Source organism: Felis catus, chromosome B4 (genome assembly GCF_018350175.1).
Source record: "Felis catus isolate Fca126 chromosome B4, F.catus_Fca126_mat1.0, whole genome shotgun sequence".
Taxonomy (NCBI): domain Eukaryota; kingdom Metazoa; phylum Chordata; class Mammalia; order Carnivora; family Felidae; genus Felis; species Felis catus.
The window spans coordinates 8228189-8246142 of NC_058374.1; the positions used below are offsets into that span (position 1 = coordinate 8228189).

General features: G+C 40.2%; 1 non-coding gene across 1 annotated transcript; it reads right to left on the reverse strand.

Annotated features, from left to right (window-relative positions):
• Positions 1-552: 552 nt before the first annotated feature.
• On the reverse strand, positions 553-736 carry LOC111561600. The gene has a single exon (XR_002744241.2). It is a non-coding gene; the product is annotated as a U2 spliceosomal RNA (small nuclear RNA).
• Positions 737-17954: the final 17218 nt, after the last annotated feature.

Sequence of the window (17954 nt, forward strand, 5' to 3'; positions counted from 1 at the left end):
AGAGATACAATTTTATGTATGGGTCATATTTCTGATAAGAGAAATGACAAATGCCTAGATACTATAATCCTATACTACATGCTGTAATAACTAAAAGAAGTCTAAACTGAGACTGGTTGAAGTCTCTTAGACCAGCAACAAAGGGATGGCCTGACCAATAGACTTAATTGTTTCTTCCTCTGTCATCTGCTTTCCAACATCTATCTTCTAATTCTTCCTGGGGGGACGAGAGGGTGACACAGGGGAGAGATGGAGACACCAGGGGGAGGCCGGGACTTTCCTGTAGCAGATGCAATGTGGTGAGACTGAGTCTGGTGGCCACAAACACACAGGTCAGCTGACATGTGACGGTGGCCACGTGCGGTCCCACGCAGAAGGTAGGCCTTAGGTGCTCATGGGCACACTAGAGCTTGGCTACTTGGCTTCCTGCCCGGCCTCTGCTCCAGGACCGCAAGGAAACCAGTGGGCCTCCTCCTCTGGGCATGGCTCCACGGGATGGCTTCAAAAGCCAGAAGCAGCATGCCATTTGCAGGGATACTGGTGCCCTTGGGGGTGGTGCACACCGTTCCTGGAAGTAACACCAGGTCCATGCGTAGAGCGACTGGAGCAAGCCCCTGTTCTGTCTCCCTGCTCCAAAATCCGTTTAATACATTGTCCTCAATAGAGGACGAATCAGATATTAAACTGATAAGAACAGATATTACACTTGATCTTGGGCAAAAGGCGGGGAAGCGAGTATCTCCCAATTCTTAATCCCGAACTCAAACGTGTCCATAGATGTGTACTACATCTATGAAGTACACATGTAGAAGCATGTTTCACTATCTCAAGACCTCCTCTGGATGATAGATATTTCTGTATACTCAACTTCTTAACCTTTACTGGGAAGCGTCTTTGGCAAATGAGAGGATCGGAACTCCCTGAATTCTGGTTTATCCTTGCAAGATATTTGTAACAGATGCGGTTTAAGACTCTTTCACAATGCCTGAATTAGCCAAAGCTATGGTCACCCAAAGTTGTTAGGGATCGGGTTTGTAAAACAAATCAGTTGAAATTGCAAAATGATTCTCCAGTGTGGAAGATCTGTGGACTTTGTATGGAAATTCTCTATAGTAGACAAAGATTTTTCAATTTCATTACAAAAGAAGATATCGGGGGAGTCTTCACTTCGATAGTCTCAAAGTGCTTCTTAAAAAATGGTATTAGTAAGTGCAACTTTGACTTTCGGACCTTCAAGTCTGGAATTTTGTTTTTGTTTATAGTCAAGCTCCAGTTGGATTAACTTTTCTTGCCGATAACTATATATTCTGGATAAAACATAAAGAAATAACTATGTGAGGGCCATGGAAGGAAACCCAAAGCAGGCAGGTTCAGGAGGCAGGTTGACACAGGGAGAAGGGAACTGCGTGGTAGGAGTTCCTTTTCTTATGGTTTTGAGACCGTTGGCAGTCTCCAGTCTACATCATGCTCCGCTATTACAATTCAGTGGAAAGCCCACAGATGTCCTGGCTTGAGGAATGAGTTGAGAGGCTTCAGCAACCAGAGCTGCTGGAAAATGAGAAGGTAAAGGAGAGAGCCAGATTTTTGTGTATGACCTTGTATTTTGTTATCATGATTACTCGGTGACTCTTGCACAGCCGGTCACCATGAAAATCTGTGGGGAAAATGTGCTACAGCAAAATAGAGCTAAAGATTATAAATCAGTATAATTCAAGGTATACACTGAGGATTGTCCAATGGCTAAAATATATAGCACTTCATGTGCTGAGAGAAATTCACTCCTCTTCTCAAAATACAAAGGACGTTTATACACTAAAGATTTTAGGAACAGACTTCTGATTCTCTAACTATAATCTTTTTCCATCTGGTAGAGCAATGTGGAAACACCCATTTTTTTTTTTTAGGGGATGGTCTTGCCAATTTATTGACTGGTAAACTGTTGTTGCATAAGACTTGAAGAAGGAGCTATTTCTTTAAATAATCCATCACTCTTCTCTTTGTATTTCTAATATCAACACGCTGATGATCCTGGTTGAGAAACTCTGTTTGAATTTCTATCGTGCTTTCTCTCATGGGTCTTGAATTTTTCCCCCACTGACTGACTTGTCCAAAGAATTTATCAGATGGCACCCACCTCTCTAATGGAACTGCTACTCTGCTTCCTAATTTGATTGAATTACATCTCTTTCAAAGCTTCTCTGTTTCTCACATCACTTGGGGATTTATGCCTCTGGTTAATATACAAGCCAGCCACCCTCCTCCATTAGGTGGCTGGCACCCACATGGAGTGTTGTCCAGGTTGAGTACATAATAGATACTTAACAATTGTTAAATGAATGAATGAACAGATGCATGATTAAATTTCCTACAAAAAAAAAAAAAAAGCAGGTCATGTTAAAGAGCTGGGAAGGAAGTTATTTTGCTGGTCAGAATTTTCTCTGCTCCATGCAAGCACCAGATTTAGCTTTAAGACAGTCTATCAGAAGATACTTGGAGGATTCTTTTCCTCCTTTTCTTTGGAATACTATATCTTCGGTCTTTGGGCAGACAAGAAGACTCCAGTCCTCCCATCTTGCTGAGGGAGAGACAACAGGCTGAAGGCACACAGATTGGAGCTTCAATTTTGGTTCTGCTGCTTATCCCTGGGACCTTCTGCAAATGTCTGACCCTTGCAGAGCCTGTCTCCTAGGTCTGTGAAGAGAACGGATTGCTCTGGGGACTAAAAGAGACAAAAAATGGAACACTTCTAGTCAAATAATACGTGGGACACAGTAATCACTGTTACAGTCTTATCGAGGTTTCCTATGGGTTAGGCACTCAATACACATCATTTCAGAGAACGCCCACAGATGGTAGGTACTATCTTTAAATTCACTCTACAGAGAAAAACAAAGACTTAAGGAGCGGTTATTTGCCAGCCAGATTTCTGTAATTGGACTGCAAAGTCTCGGCCCATCACTATTTTTCCGTGCCACCTTCCGTGCCACAGTTTTTCGGTATCTTATTTATGAAACAGTTGAGCGTCACTGATTCTTGGTTTAAAAGAGGACCGTAATCAGTTTCACAGCATTTGGGAGACTGGGGATTGGGAAGTGTCTGAAGTCGTCATTAACCAAAAGTTTGTCAAGATCTCTCAAGGATGACATAGCCTTCAGGAAGTCGACAAGAACTGTATGTTCCCGATACGCAAATCAGAGGATTGCTTTGTTTTTCCCCAAAGTACTGTTTTCTAAACTGCCTGCTAACTCCATACATAACCTAAGAATTTATGCCTGTGTGCATCATAAAGATGTTTAGAATGTGCTTCAATCAATAAAGGTAAAATGTTCCTTGGAATTAACTACATTCAGAACATGACTTGTTTTTAAGATCCCATCAGAAACCAAAACCAAAACCAAAACCAAAACAAACAAACAACACACACACACACACCCCAACAAAACAAAACAAACAAAAAAAGGCCGCCAAATAACAGTGTTAACTCTATGCCACTGTCAATATGGAAACCTTAGGGGTTAGGTCAGTCATGTAATATTTGAGATCCTGGCTCCGGGACGTCTAGTTTTAGCTGATAGACTGGATGCCCCAATAAAGGGCTGCCCTCCCACTTCACCTCCGCTTGGGAAATGCATATAAAAAAGGATATCCTGAAAAGTGACATTTTTTAGAGGCATTACCATTCACTGGCTTTAAGGATTGCCTGATAGAAGACAAACTCATGCCCTTTAACTCCACCTCCATGCTCGAAGGCTGGATCCATCCATTTTCTCTTTCCATAAAGATGTCTTAGCTGTCTCTTGAACTAATTTATGTTTCTGTTCTTCTTTGGCAATTTGCTTTCCGGCTTTAACATCCCAAACACACAAAAAAAGCATTTCTGGAAATTCTTCACTATCCTTATTTTGTTATTGTCTCTCAAAGTTTGCATCACATAGCTAAATATTTCGTACTTCTTTATCAAACGAGCCAACGCCTTTTTAATTTTGAATGTGCCACGGTGGGAGCATTTTCGGTCATCGGTAAAAGCTCAGATTGCGTGTTAGTGCTTTTCGTGTGTTAGATGTGGAAATTGAAAATATTGAGATTAGGGAGAGAGGCTTCTGTAGCCTTAGTCTTCTAAAAATAAATACTATGAACTAAAAATCATTAAGAGCTCGAGATTATGGTGTTGTTTTCAAATATAGGAGGAAGTTCTAGACTGGTTTCTCAGTGGTGGGTTTCTATTTTAATTATACTTATGAGTACCTTCTCCTGACCTCTATTTATTAAATGTACAGTATTATTTATCTACTTCTATACAGGCTCAGTTAAGCCAGGCAGGTAAAATATGTTACTAAAAAATTTCTGAATTTTAGTCTCGCAATTTGCATCTGACATGTTGAAAATGTGAGTAATTTAAGCAGTGTTTCTTAATTCGAGTTTTTACCTCTGTAGCACGATTTCATTGTAGTATGGCTAAGCCTTAATAGGTTGTTAAGAAGAGAGCAAATAGACATTGTGGAACTATCGCAAATAGTAGAAGGAATATACCCTGAACTTCCTCTCTAAGGTATTTTATTTTATCTGGCTACAGAAGAATTATTTCAGATGTTGTTAGATTTAAAATATTTACCTCCATATCTCAAGGCTAAAAACTGTGATGTATCTGGCAGTCCTTGTGAGTAAAGGGGTAGTTCTTTCTTTTAAAAAAATGTTTATTTATTTATCTTGAGAGAAAGAGAGGGAGAGAAAGAGAGAGAGGGGGCAGGGGAGGGGCAGAGAGAGAGGGGGAGAGAGAGAATCCCAAGCAGGCTGCACTGTCAGCACAGAGCCCAATGTGGGGCTCAAACTTATAAACCGTGAGATCATGAGCTGAGCTGAAATCAAAGAGTGGGATGCTTAACCGACTTAGCCACCCAGGACCACCCAAAAAGGGTATTTCTTTATTTCTTCCCTCAGTCTGACTGAAATTGGGAGAAAAGCCAGACTTCCAAGTATGAAAGACTACAAAGCAATATCATGGATCAGGTTTAATAGAACAGTGGCCACCCAATTTGGAATAGCTGGGATTTGGAAAGCTGGATAGGCCACTCTTTGGGTAGGCCTAACCCTAACCCTAACCCCCATTTCTTGGATCCACCTTTTTTCCTACTTGTCTTACTCAATAACTTAGGAGCCATGCATCTTTAGCTGCAGTTGACCGTCCAGTGATGGACCTCTGACGTCAGCTGGGCCAGTCTGAGTCTTTCCTTCAGGTTTTCCCAGCTGGTGCCGATGAAAAGAATCCATTCTTTGCTAGTAGTAGCTGCTAAATGGTGTACAATTAAAGGTTGTTAGTGGCTGTAGTGGACAGACTTTATAGTGGCCCCACCCGCCCTGGTCCTGGTGTTCGTGTGCTCATACGATCCTCTACCATTGAGTGTGAGAAGGATCTGTGACTCGCTGCTAACACATGGAGTAAGGTAAAGATGATGGATGCCACTCTCGAGATTATACTAACGATATGAGTCCATCTTGGGCTGCCTAGCACGCTAGAAGTTGGCTACTCACAAGGGTACTGATGTAGGTAGGTATATTAGAATCTTTCCCTAGTTTCAGGGAAAACATGATGTTTCCATGTCAAGTTCAGGCTAAGTTTAAAAGTAACCATATAAAAATCATTGGCTCTACCCTTTTGACTTAATGTTGTTTCATCTTAGGAGTTTGGGTCATTGAAGTGGAGGACTCATGGGAAGCCCCTAGTCTCTTTTCTTTTTTTTCAGCTCTGTTTTCCAAAATTTTAGTCTGACTATAGTTCACCTCAACTGTCAAAATGCTTATGTCCTTGCCATCAATAAATAGCAACAGTTCTTTGGTTAAAAAATTCCTAAATGTCTTTCCCAGTCTCCTCATACACAGAGGATAACAGAAATATTGTGAAACGCAAAGTCATCATATTAACGTAAACTATGAGAGTTTTGTTCAACTCTACGAAATTAATAATATTATAGGCTTGTAGTTAATTTTATGGTTGTTATTCCTTTCATTCCTGGACATAATGGCATTGCTCAGCTGGCCCTTTGTTGTCTCCCTTCTGCCTGAAATGCTAGAAGTTGGCTTCTTACAGTGATATTGGTTCAGTTGTCCTAATATCAAAGTTACTCTAGAAAGACAAATCTTAATGGAAAACAAAGAAACAAATCGATGAAATCTCATCCTGACTTGTATTGCATAGAGCACATCAGTAAGGTAGGCATAAAACTGGGAACAGTGGAGTATGGAAGTCTTCTCAAGTGCATTCTGCATTTGGTTGCACCTTCTGTTGGGAGGTGGTCTTTTTTTTTTTTAATTTTTAAAATGTTTTTACTTATTTTTGAAAGAGAGAGAGAACACATGTAGGGGACAGGCAGAGAGAGAGGGAGACAGAATCTGAAGCAGGCTCCAGGCTTTGAGCTGTCAGCACAGAGCCCAATGTGGGGCTCAGACTCATGAACCATGAGATCATGGCCTGAGCCCGTAGTCGAACGCTTAACAGACTGAGCCACCCAGGCGCGCCTGGGAGGTGTGGTCTTAAACACAATGAGAAAGACATGAATTGTTAAAGACCATCATCATGTATTGATTTAAGTATTCATTTGAAGACTATTTAATATTAAACACAGATATATGAAGCACTTGCTTAATAAATACTATTGGATGATAAACAAATGGGAGTCTGGAAATCTGTAGAAGAATTAAAATTCATGATGCACGGAGATGTTTCTATGTGGAGCCTTTTCCTTTTTCAGTCAAGAAATCCCTCCCTCCTGTGCGGTGTCACGCAAGTCCTTATCATGCAATAGATCAGCGAGATCAGTAGATGCTTTGATTCATAATAACATCTGTATTGTTCCTATCAGATCATTGCAGACAAGTTTTATTCTCATGTTATAGATGCAGAGCTAAATATAACACCACAGAAAGAGTTACTCAGGACAGCTCTCCCATTACGTTTCCTGGGCACCACATATATCTTAGTAGACGCTCTCAGAACAAAAGTTTCTGTGAGCAAATAAGCATGGCAAATGCCCTTCATGGAATTTCATTAATAAACATTATCATGTGAGAAGCTCTGATACATAAAATCAGGCAAGCAAAGGACAGGGAATGGAGACAGGGTGAAAAAGAAACCTGCTTACGGATTAAATGATCAAACTTAATGGGACCTGGGTAGACTTCTTCCCAGCACACTGCCTGATATTCCCTGGCCCCTGCCGGCAACCTTGCCCTCCCCACCCCATCTCCAAAGCTTTTCTCTGGACAGCAACAGGAGACCGCAGACCTAGGGTCATTCATTAACAAAACAAATGTCTACTGGGCTCATGCTCTGTGCCAGTCACTGTGGTAGGTACCAGACGTTTGGCGTTTGGCCTTGAGCTGGAACAATGCTCCCGCCCGCGCCCCCCATGAGAAGAGATTAGTAGAGAAATAAACAAGCAGTTGCAATGAAATACGATACAAATGACAATCAGAGAAAGGCAAAGGATGTTAATGGAGGCCATCAGTGGGGCGTAACATAAGATGATTGGAGAGGGGGCATGGAAGGCTTCTTGGAGGAAGAATTAAGGAAGAGGATTTAACGTAAAACCTGAGTGCTGGGTTTCTGTCACCAAAGAGCAATTTCATTGTAGGACAGAAGGCCTAGAGGGGGATTCTTTGAGCGTGGCTGGAGCTGTTGGATAAGCCTAAGGCAAAGCCATGAAGAATCTTTTATTTTCTTTTAATGAATCAAGTTATTGTTATATTTTTTAATTTTTGAAATGTTTATTTTTTGAGAGCCAGAGACCGTGCGTGTGTATGCGTGGGGGAGGGGCATAGGGAGAGGGAGACACAGAATCCAAAACGGGCTCTAGGCTCTGAGCGGTCAGGACAGAGACTGACATAGGGCTCGAACTCATGGAGTGTGAGAGATCATGACCTGAGCCAAAGTCGGAGGCCCAACCGACTCAGCCACCCGGGTGCCCTAAGTTATTGTTATTTGTAATGGTTCCATCTTATCTTAGAATTTTTTATAAAACTTTTATTTAATCTCGCTTCACTTAAGTGAACTGATAGGTTCCTGCATTATGAAATATCAAAGCCAGAGATGCCCACATTTCTATCTGACTTTTGCTAGACTTGAGAGTATTATATGATTGTTCATTTAGCAGCAGTCTCCAAATAAGAAAATATTGCAACACATGCTTGAGTTTTTTTTCAATTAAATTTTAAATGAATGCAGAAATCTGGGTGCTTACTCCCTTTAAATGGTTTAAATTTTAACAATACATTTTGCATTGTGCAATAAAGAACCAGCTGTAAATGCAATGAATATTTGTTTATGATGTCTTGGTGGTAATTGGGTTTAGCAAGGCACGCAAGGAGCAGTTTTCTTCAAATGACTTATTGGAAATGTAAACGGGGGACAGGTCTCCTTTCTACAGGCAAGCTTCCTTTCTTCAATCCCAGCCGTGGTATTATGAATAAATTGCAGTTCAGATTTAATACCGAGCATAAAAGACCCTTGTCCCAGATGCATGGACATAACTTATAATTACTATACTATGTAAAGTATGCTATTACTATTTGACTTACATTTGCTATAATTACTGGGTATTATTCTTCAAGTAGCTAGGAATAAATGATCATTAACAGATGATGTCCTGTGTAATTCTGATATATGATAACCAGCAGAAATTTATTCTTCCCTCTGGAGGTAAAATGCTTAGCTTATAATAACAATTTAAGAATGGGGTGGGGGGAGGTTAGAACCTGCTTCCTGAAAATGTTTTGCTGCTTCTAGAAAATTCTGCTAGTTTATTTTCCTTTACCATGGGTTTTTTGTTTTGTTTTGTTTTGTTTTGTTTTGTTTTTTAGCCAGTCTGTGTTTCTCTAGTTAAGAATCATGATCCATCAGAACCTACTTTGCCCCAGCTGGGGTTCAATGTTTTTTATTGCTGTAGGAAGACAGTCACAGGATGATTGTCTTTAAGGTTGGAGATTTCATCCACGACAACTTTTTTTTCCAGTGACTGAGTTTTCACCTTCAAATCCCAGAGGTCATACAAAGGTAATGTTTTCCTTAAAACATACCTATTAAAGTGACCTAAGCCTTAACATAAACAAAATCTTTTAGAATGCAGACATCCGAAAAATCCAGGGTTTCAATCCTGACTCCCATGTTTGAATATGAAAAGGGGACAAGGCATAATGAAATTCCTTTTGAAGCAAGACTTCTCACCCTCATTGGAATGAGTAACCTGACGTAATCATGCCTGCTCCCACACATCCTTAGCGTAGATTTTCTTCTTTTAATGGAAAAAGAAATCATTTGTCAACTATAAATACAAACTCTTACCAATTATCGTGTCCTTCCATATATGTGATGTATTCCAAGAGTGTTGACTATTAGGTCATTAAAAAGGAAAAAAAAATCCCAACCTTTCATGGCCTAAACTTTCCGCAACCATATTATCACGGTGGCAACGTTTCTGACAATCTGACTTAGTTATGAAAGTTTGTGAGTGCATGTTGTCTTAAGATATGATTAAAACAGATAAGGAAGGGGGATAGAAACGAATGTTATTAAATGCTTACTTTGTGTTGAGTGTCTTTACAGAAATATCTTCACTATTAGTCACTTTGTTTTTCAGAAGAAATTTTAGGAAGCCGGCAACCTTAGTCTTATTTCTTATGTGACTTGTGGTTTCCTGAACTTTGCAAGGTTCTTGCAATCCACCTTGTAAATTCGCTGAAAGGCTGTTTGTCTCTCAAGATGGAACTGCCCAGACATGATGGACGTGGAACCATAAAACCTGGATGGGCTGATTCACTTCAGGCTCTCTGAGAGGTACAACTGGCAGATCCAGTTTCTGGATAGGAGACCAACTGAGCGAGAAATGGAATTAACTGAATCTTACCATTTAAAATAATTCCGTTGTACTTCTATGGTAAAGGCATTTATTCCACAAACAGGAGCTGTACCTCTGAAGACACTTGGGAGACACTTGGGAGAGACCTCCAGTGTAAGGAAATATCACAATTAGTTATTCTGATGCCATTTGAAGGAAGGGCAACAAATTATGTGGGTGAGATTGTCTTAATTCCTGTTCTTTCTTTTTCCTTCCTCTTTTTTTTAAGTGTAATTAACAGTGTTAGGTTAATTTCAGGCATGCAATATAATGATTCAACAATTCCATACATTACTCAGTACTCATCCCTGTTCTTTTATTTAAAAAAATTTTTTTTGGTCAGAAAACATTGCACATTTTTTTAGAAAACAGACATGTAAATAAGAAAATAAAAATTAAATGTAATGCTGCCACCAGGAATAACTACGCTCATTTAGCTATCACTATAAATAGGCATTTAGAATTGGAATACTATCATACGTATTTTGAAAATTGGGGATCATAATGCAAGCAGGACCGACTGAAAAACCTACTTGGCCTGAATCTCTCTTAGATTTTTATTCCCAGCAGAATTAGAGAAGCCTAAATTTGACCTGGCAAGCTACTTAGCCCCAGGGGGAAAGATTTGTTTGTTTGTTTGTGATGCATTACTGGGAATATCTCTTGGTGCTCTTAAATATACTTGAAAACATGATTTTTCATGGCTGCTTAGGGTTTAGTCCTATGGACATGATACGGTTTATTTAAACACCCCCCTGTTGTCGGACATGTAGTTTGGAACCAGCTGGTGGTGGTGGTGGTCTTGTAAGTAATGCTTCAGGAAAGACTCTTCGAAAGTCCGAGAGCAACTTCCTGGTGTGGTTTGCTGCTATGTCATAGGGTCCAAGACATTACCTGGAAAGCCAGCACACAGGGATGCTCAATCAATACACATGTTTTGAATGAGTTCATTTTTTTTCCTGAATCTCTTCTTTTGTCTTGGGTAAAGATTTCTAGAAATGGAACTCTAGGGTCAAAGTTAATACATTTCAATGAGATTCCACATGGGGAACTGCATTTCACCTTGCCATTTGCATCCATAGAAAGCATGACTTCTTGCTTCTGAAGCTGTTGGTTAAATGGAAGCGTCCACATTGTATAATGTCAACATGACCTCAAGGTCCTCTGTACGACCCTGGAAACCCTCCTGATCTTCCAATCCCACCTGCCAGACCAAACCAATTCCATTTCTTATCCCCTTTTAAAGATGTTCTTCACTAGGTTTTAAAAATTTCTCCTCTTGAATTGCTCAAAACTCTTAGTAATAATGGTAATGCTATATTTCCCTTTCAATATATTATTTAGTTGTGCTATTCTGTGTGTGTGTGTGTGTGTGTGTGTGTGTGTGTTGGGGGACGTTTTGGCCAGCATTTTGGGTAGCAATGTCTTATTTCTTCAACAAGACTGCAGAGTCATGGAAGATGGAAACTGCATGGATGGAGAACACACATGATAAGGCTCTAACACCTGATGACTCGGATTCTGTTTGAGTGACTTAGCTCCCGGTCTCCTCAATTGTCAATGGGATTAATGATATTTCTCTCTCATAGATATTATAAGGATTAAATGGGAAAATGTATGTATGCGCTTGACACACAGCTGGGCATATATTAGGTGCTCAATACATTTTGGTTTTGTTATCATCTTGTGCTTGCCTGGAAGTGTGCAGACATCATTTTGGAGAATATTGCGCCACTCAGTGAACTGGAAATATGATGTGTGGTATCAGCGAGTGGTGTCCTGTAAGGATCAAAGAAACAAATGGGACGAGAGTGATACAACGTCTCGGGGTACTCACGTTCTTACCTCCAAGATGTGCAGTACCACCAATGACACTCTACTCTATGCTTCTTTCAAGTGCCTCAGTAGCAATCTTTAGTCAGAAAAATGAAAACAAGCAAACATACAAACAAACAAACAGCAACCAGGATAGTGTTTTCTGTTAAGTTCTGGAAGCGTCTCTGGATGTACACCTCCAATCAGAGCACCTGCCTGGACACAAACCTGGATGGAGACTTGTAAACACTCCCTCATTGGGCGGGGGGCGGGGGGGGGGACATCTTGTTGGAAATTCACCTGGCTTTCTTTTTAAAACCATTGGTAAGAGCATATTTACTCACTTAGAATTCCGGTGATATTCGTTGCTTAAACCTGTTCGCCAAGATCCCTTTTGATGAGGCATTTGGGAAAGATTGATTAGACACGAGAAGCCTATTTCCTTGGCATTTGTTGTCAAAGTGTACTACCACTCAAGAAACACTTTTTAAAAAGCTCATTTAGCCTGGATCCCTGTCTGACTTTTATTCCCACCCGAGTTACAGAAACCCGAGACATTACCTGGAAAGCCACGTACTCTTATAGGGAAAGAGCTCTAATTCCAGTCTTGTTGATTTATCAGCAATATTCGGGAGGTGGGAGGGGTTGTTTTTTTTTTTTTTTTTTTTTTTTGCCAAAATAAAGCAAGTGGTGGTTTGGAAGCCTTTGAAAATTGTATTTTAATCACAAAAAAGTAATTTTCAGAAAAGGCTACAAAAAGCTTTGGCATCAAAAATGATAGGAAACAAGGGACAGAAAAACAAGGACAGCATCTCAAGGGTAAGTTGTTAAAATTTAAGATCCATGTGATGAAAAAGATTCAGAGGTCAAACCTTGGATTTTACATTTTTATATTTTGCTTTACAGCAAGAACAAAAACCTGACCTAGAAAAAGCTTCCACGGGCTTGAGTTTTCCTATTAGTTTCAAGTAGTTATTTTCCAGGGGAAAATTCATGAATGGGCAGAAGGGGTAGGCATGTGTCCAATTTTCAATGTGATGGAGCATCTAAGAGGGGCACCTGGGTGGCTCAGTCGGTTGAGCGTCCGACTTCAGCTCAGGTCATGATCTCATGGCTCGTGAGTTCGAGCCCCACGTCAGGCTCTGTGCTGACAGCATGGAGGGTGCTTGGGATTCTCTCTCTGTCCCTCTCTCTTTGCCACTCCCCTGCTCATGCTCTCTCAAAAATGAATAAACATTAAAAAAAAATTTAAAAAAACCTCTAAGACTCACAGATTGGGAGATTTAGGGAGTGGCTGACCACCTGCTGGAAGAAAGCCCAATGGGTCTCTGAGATGCAGCCTTAGGAGGGTGTCACCTCTCCAGCAATACCCTTACTTCCTCCATTCCTCTTGCTTTTCTTTCTTTTTTCTTCTTCTGTGAAAGGTAGCATCGTAAAGGCAAACCCCAGTTTGTCAGGGACAGAGTGGCCATGTGTTGGGAACAACGTTTACCTGAGAGAAGAGAAAGCCAAATGGCAGGAAAAATTTAAGCTTGCTGTTTTTTGTTTGTTTGTTTGTTTGTTTTTACAGACAGGCCGGTTGTTGTTGACGAAGGCTGTTTTCCTGAAGGAGAAATCTTTATAGAAAAATAAAACACCAATGTGACACGACAGTTAAACCAGTTTTGAAATTGTTGCTACACTGTCAGGTAGAAAAGGAAACTGGTCTGGGAGGTGGAGCTAAGACCAGTAGGGAGAAGACTCCCAATGACACACACGTATGCCGAACTTACCAGAGACTTTTCACACTTGTGGGCCTGGTTCTCAAGGCCCTTGGGAAACAGCAGTGGTGACAGGCACGCGTCACTAGCCTTGGCTCTGGAGTTAGTGTCATTCCATAAGCATGCAGAAAACATTACCTAGAACATACTGCATGGTCTTACTGAGCTCGCAGGCAGCCCCTCTCTTTCAGTTTATGACCAAGTTTAAAGTTCTAGATACTAGAATGTTGAGAGCGGCCGTGGCAAGTATTGTGGGTCCAGACTCTGCCACCATGTAGTGACAATACAGCAGAAGGACACTGAAGTTCCCTTGGTGCTTCTTAGAAGAACCGGAGTGTAGTGATTCTGCTCTTCAGCTATTCTTTCGGAGGATAAAGTTCAGACCGAGTGAGGCAAGTATAAGGATACCAAAAAACAACTCACATAGAACTCATCTGAATTCTCTGAAAACTTGTTTTGGAGTCTGATGGGTGGAGGCTTGAACCTCTTCTCTGCCATCCAACTGGGCAACTTTAGGCAGGTCATGTAAGGCTGCGAACCTGTTCCCTTCTCTGTAAAATGAAGAGAGCGATGGATTCCTGAGGAGTTGTTGTAAGGAGTGAATGAAATTACCCGAGACGTATGGAATGTGCTTCCCTGAGCGCCAAGGAAGTAATGGACGTTCAGGAAGATGGCGGCAATTACCGCCATGGTCTTTTCTCAATGTAGACGGGCCTCGAGACATGTTCTTGTTTCTTTAATTATATCAAGTTTTTAGGAAATGGGGTGTCTTCTTTAGACTATTTAGGAAATCCTATTATGACCATCAGAACCTGCTTCCATTTTTCTACGTGTCAGGCATGAAGAATTTGCTTTTGTAGAAGCTGGTCTTTGTGGGGCTGCCTGGGCATGGCATCCTCAGGAAATGGATGCATGGTGTTTGGTAAGGACGCAGCCACTGCTATGGTTACTGAACCTACCTGCGCAGTAGGTATCGGAAGGACTTCTGTGAATTCAACACGCAGGATCAGAAGACCTGAGAATCACAAATTAGGCTTTTTGGAGAATCCTCAAATCGCAAATAACATACTGAGAGACTAGATTCTGCCAGAAACAAGTTGAAATGGCATTCTTTTGAAACCGCAGGGATATTGTCTTATGCGGCGAAAATCATCCAGGGAAATCTAGAGAGCCTTTGGTGAGAAAGCAGAAAGAGGGGACCCCCAGTGGAAAACTCCCATCTGGCTTTGGCTAAGTTGGAGACATCTGACTCTTGCCTTTTTATAATACACTTCCTAACTTGCAATTTTTTTTTTGAAAAATGTAATAAAAACACACGTATCTTATATTCATGGGCTTAACTATTGTTATTATTTTGTAAATACATAGGATTCTTTCATACTTTGTAAGACACTGAATTAATTTTCCATTCTTTCTCCATCACCTTCCCCTTAGGCTTGTTAATCCTTTGACTTTGATTATTGTAAACATTCATAAAATTAACATTTTAAGTGGCCATTTTTTACAAGTATCTGTTTAGTTTACAACTGCAAATAAAGCTTAGGAAAAATCTTTCTAATAGCTGCTATTATTTTTTTACAGGATAGAAATAATGTCGCTTACACTTGTAGTGACATCAAGTCAATGGTATTTATTTTCTCTGGACCAGGGGCCAGAGCAAAATGAAATTGTCCTTTCTGGGTTGGAGAGTTACTATTGCCTATGGAATTAAGTTCAGACTCCTTGAACCTCTTCTTCCTCCCTAGAATTCACCATGCCAACCTTTGTGACTATACCAAACCCCGTAAAGATGTTTTATATTGCATGTGTACAGTTTTATTTTACTTATTTTCTATATATCATCTATCATCTTTCAATTTACCTAATTTTTCTACCTGTCTGTTCATCCCCTCTTACAGAGGGCTGTGTATTCCTTATATGCAGGACTATGTTCTAAGTGTTTTCATATCCTAAAAAATAAGCACAACATCTGGTTCTTGATCTAGGTGGAAACCAGCAGGTGAATGAATTTCCTGGCCCTGACTAAACTATGTGTTTGCTGGAGATCTAGAATGTGCATTTGTGTGAAATATTCTTTCCATTCCCAGTGTCTAGCATAACATCTGATACATAGTAGGTCTAGAATGTGCATTTGTGTGAAATAAGCAAGTGAATACATTCACAAGATAAAAGTGATGCATTGAACTTCATTGTCTACCTTTGGCAACTATTGGACTTCTAAATTTGTTACAGGTTGGCTTTGAATCTTTCAATGGGACGGAAGTGATTTAGCTGTTCCTAGTTTTTCCTTTTGTGATGATTGTCTCCAAGGGATTATTCTATGTGTGTCTGATGTGATGCTGGGGTTGGGGGTGGGGGGGTGGGCAATAGGTATCTATATGCTTGAGTTGATTTCTGAGATGGGTTTTATTGTTGTTACTCAGATCAAAGGGAGGAGCATTTTGCACTGACATTGGGGAATAACCTAGAAATAGTACTCTTAAAATGTGATATACCATCTGGCCTTGTGTGCATTCTCTTGTCAAAAATAAATCAAGTATCAGAGTAAGGGCTTATTTCTGGACTCCCAAGTCTACTCCATTGATCTATATGCTAATCTTTTACGCCAGTACAACACTGTCTTGAAAATTTTAGCAGTGTGGTAAAGTTGGGAATAAGGAAGTGTGAGTTCCCCATTGTATTTTTCTTTTAAAATGATTTATTTTGGGCACCTGGGTTCCTTGAATTTCCATATGAATTTTAGAATCGGCGTGTCAACTTCTACAATATCTCAAATTTTGACATGGATTCCACTGAATCTGTACATCCATTTGGAGGAGCACGGCCACTTCAACAATAGCACATTTTCAAATCTGTGAAAACGGGGTGTCTTTCAACTTACGTAGGTCTTTTTAAGTTTCTTTCAGCAGTATTTTATAGTTTACGATATGAAAATCTTGCACTTCTTTTGTTAAATCTATTTCCAACTACCTAATTCCTGTTGTTGCTATTATAAATTGAGCTGTTTTCTCACTTTTTGTTTTCAGATTGTTCACTGATAGTATATAGAAATACAGTTGATTTCTGTACATTGATCTTGCATTGTAACCTCGCTGATTTATTAGCTCTAATAGTTTTGGGTGGATTCTTCAGAATTCTCTACATACATAAATATATACAGAAATGTGCACACAGTTTTCCCACTTCCTTTCCAATGTGCATCCCTCGCGTTTCCTGGTTTGGTCCAATTGCTAGAATTTTTGGAAGTATGTTGGATGTTGAAAAGTATTTATACTTTGTTCTCTGGAAGCATTAAACACCTGATTTATTTGTTCGTTTATTTGCAAGGTAAGAAATGTTGTCTTAATTTAAATGTCTTCCAGTCTCGAAGAGTATTTGTTTTCATATGCTAAGTGGACATCTGTACCTCTTTAGCAAATTCCCTTTTGTATCATTTATCCATATGTGCCATTGGTATTTTTTTCAATTAATTTGTTGGAATTTGTATATTAAGGATAATAGCCCTGGAGTGGTGACATAAATTACAAATGTATTTACTCGGTTAGTTGTAATTTCATTTATAATGTTTTTCTGATACAAAGGTGTATTTCCTATGTATCTATATATCATACATGCCGGTCATTTGATTTTCAGATTCAGCTTCGGGTGTCAGACCTGGGGAGGCCCCCTCCACCTGGGGTTATATCACAATTCACTCACTTATAGCATCCTTTTGTCAATACACTATTTTTGAGAACGCGCATTTGAATACTAACAGAGTATTTCAGATACTTGAGTCTGTAAGTCTTTATGAGAAGCAGAGCAGACTTGCACCGGGAGTTGTCAGGGAAAGCGAGTTTTCCGGTGACTCCCGAGGCTGGGTTTCCTGCAGCATCTTTCCCTGGGCAAGAGCTGAGAACGGTCCCCCAGATGGAGTCTCAGACATTTGCCTCGCGGTCAATTTCCTCTGAGAGAATGCCACCTTTGCTGACTCTAATCACAAATACAATCCAATTAAAAGCTATTATGTTAATGTGAATAGAGAGGGAGATAAAACAAGACAGTGAAATGTTTCATTTAGGCTCAAATGAGTTGATTTCTCAGGGCATAAAGAATCCCCGTTAGGTTCGTTGCTGCAGTGACACAAGAAACATGCAAACCAAGCTGCTGATTAAAATCTGGGAAAGAGAGATAAAAGGTTTATCGGTGTGGCAAGGGCTGGCTGATGGACTATTAGATGACACGTTTGTGTGTTTGCTTTAAAACCTTTTGGCTTCTGTCACACATGGGCATTGAAAACACCGCCCTGTTCCGGTAGGTTCATATAGTGCTTATCTGGAAAGCAAAATTGATGTCCAGTGCCTTGAAAATGACACCGTCATTTCTCTGCGCTCACACCACTTTGTAGAGTTGGTGAAGGTGGCCGGAAGGAGAAAGTTACAGCAATAAAGGACGTTGACTCCTTTCCCAGAATTGTTGAGCTCAGTGATGTAATATTACTTGTGAACATAAA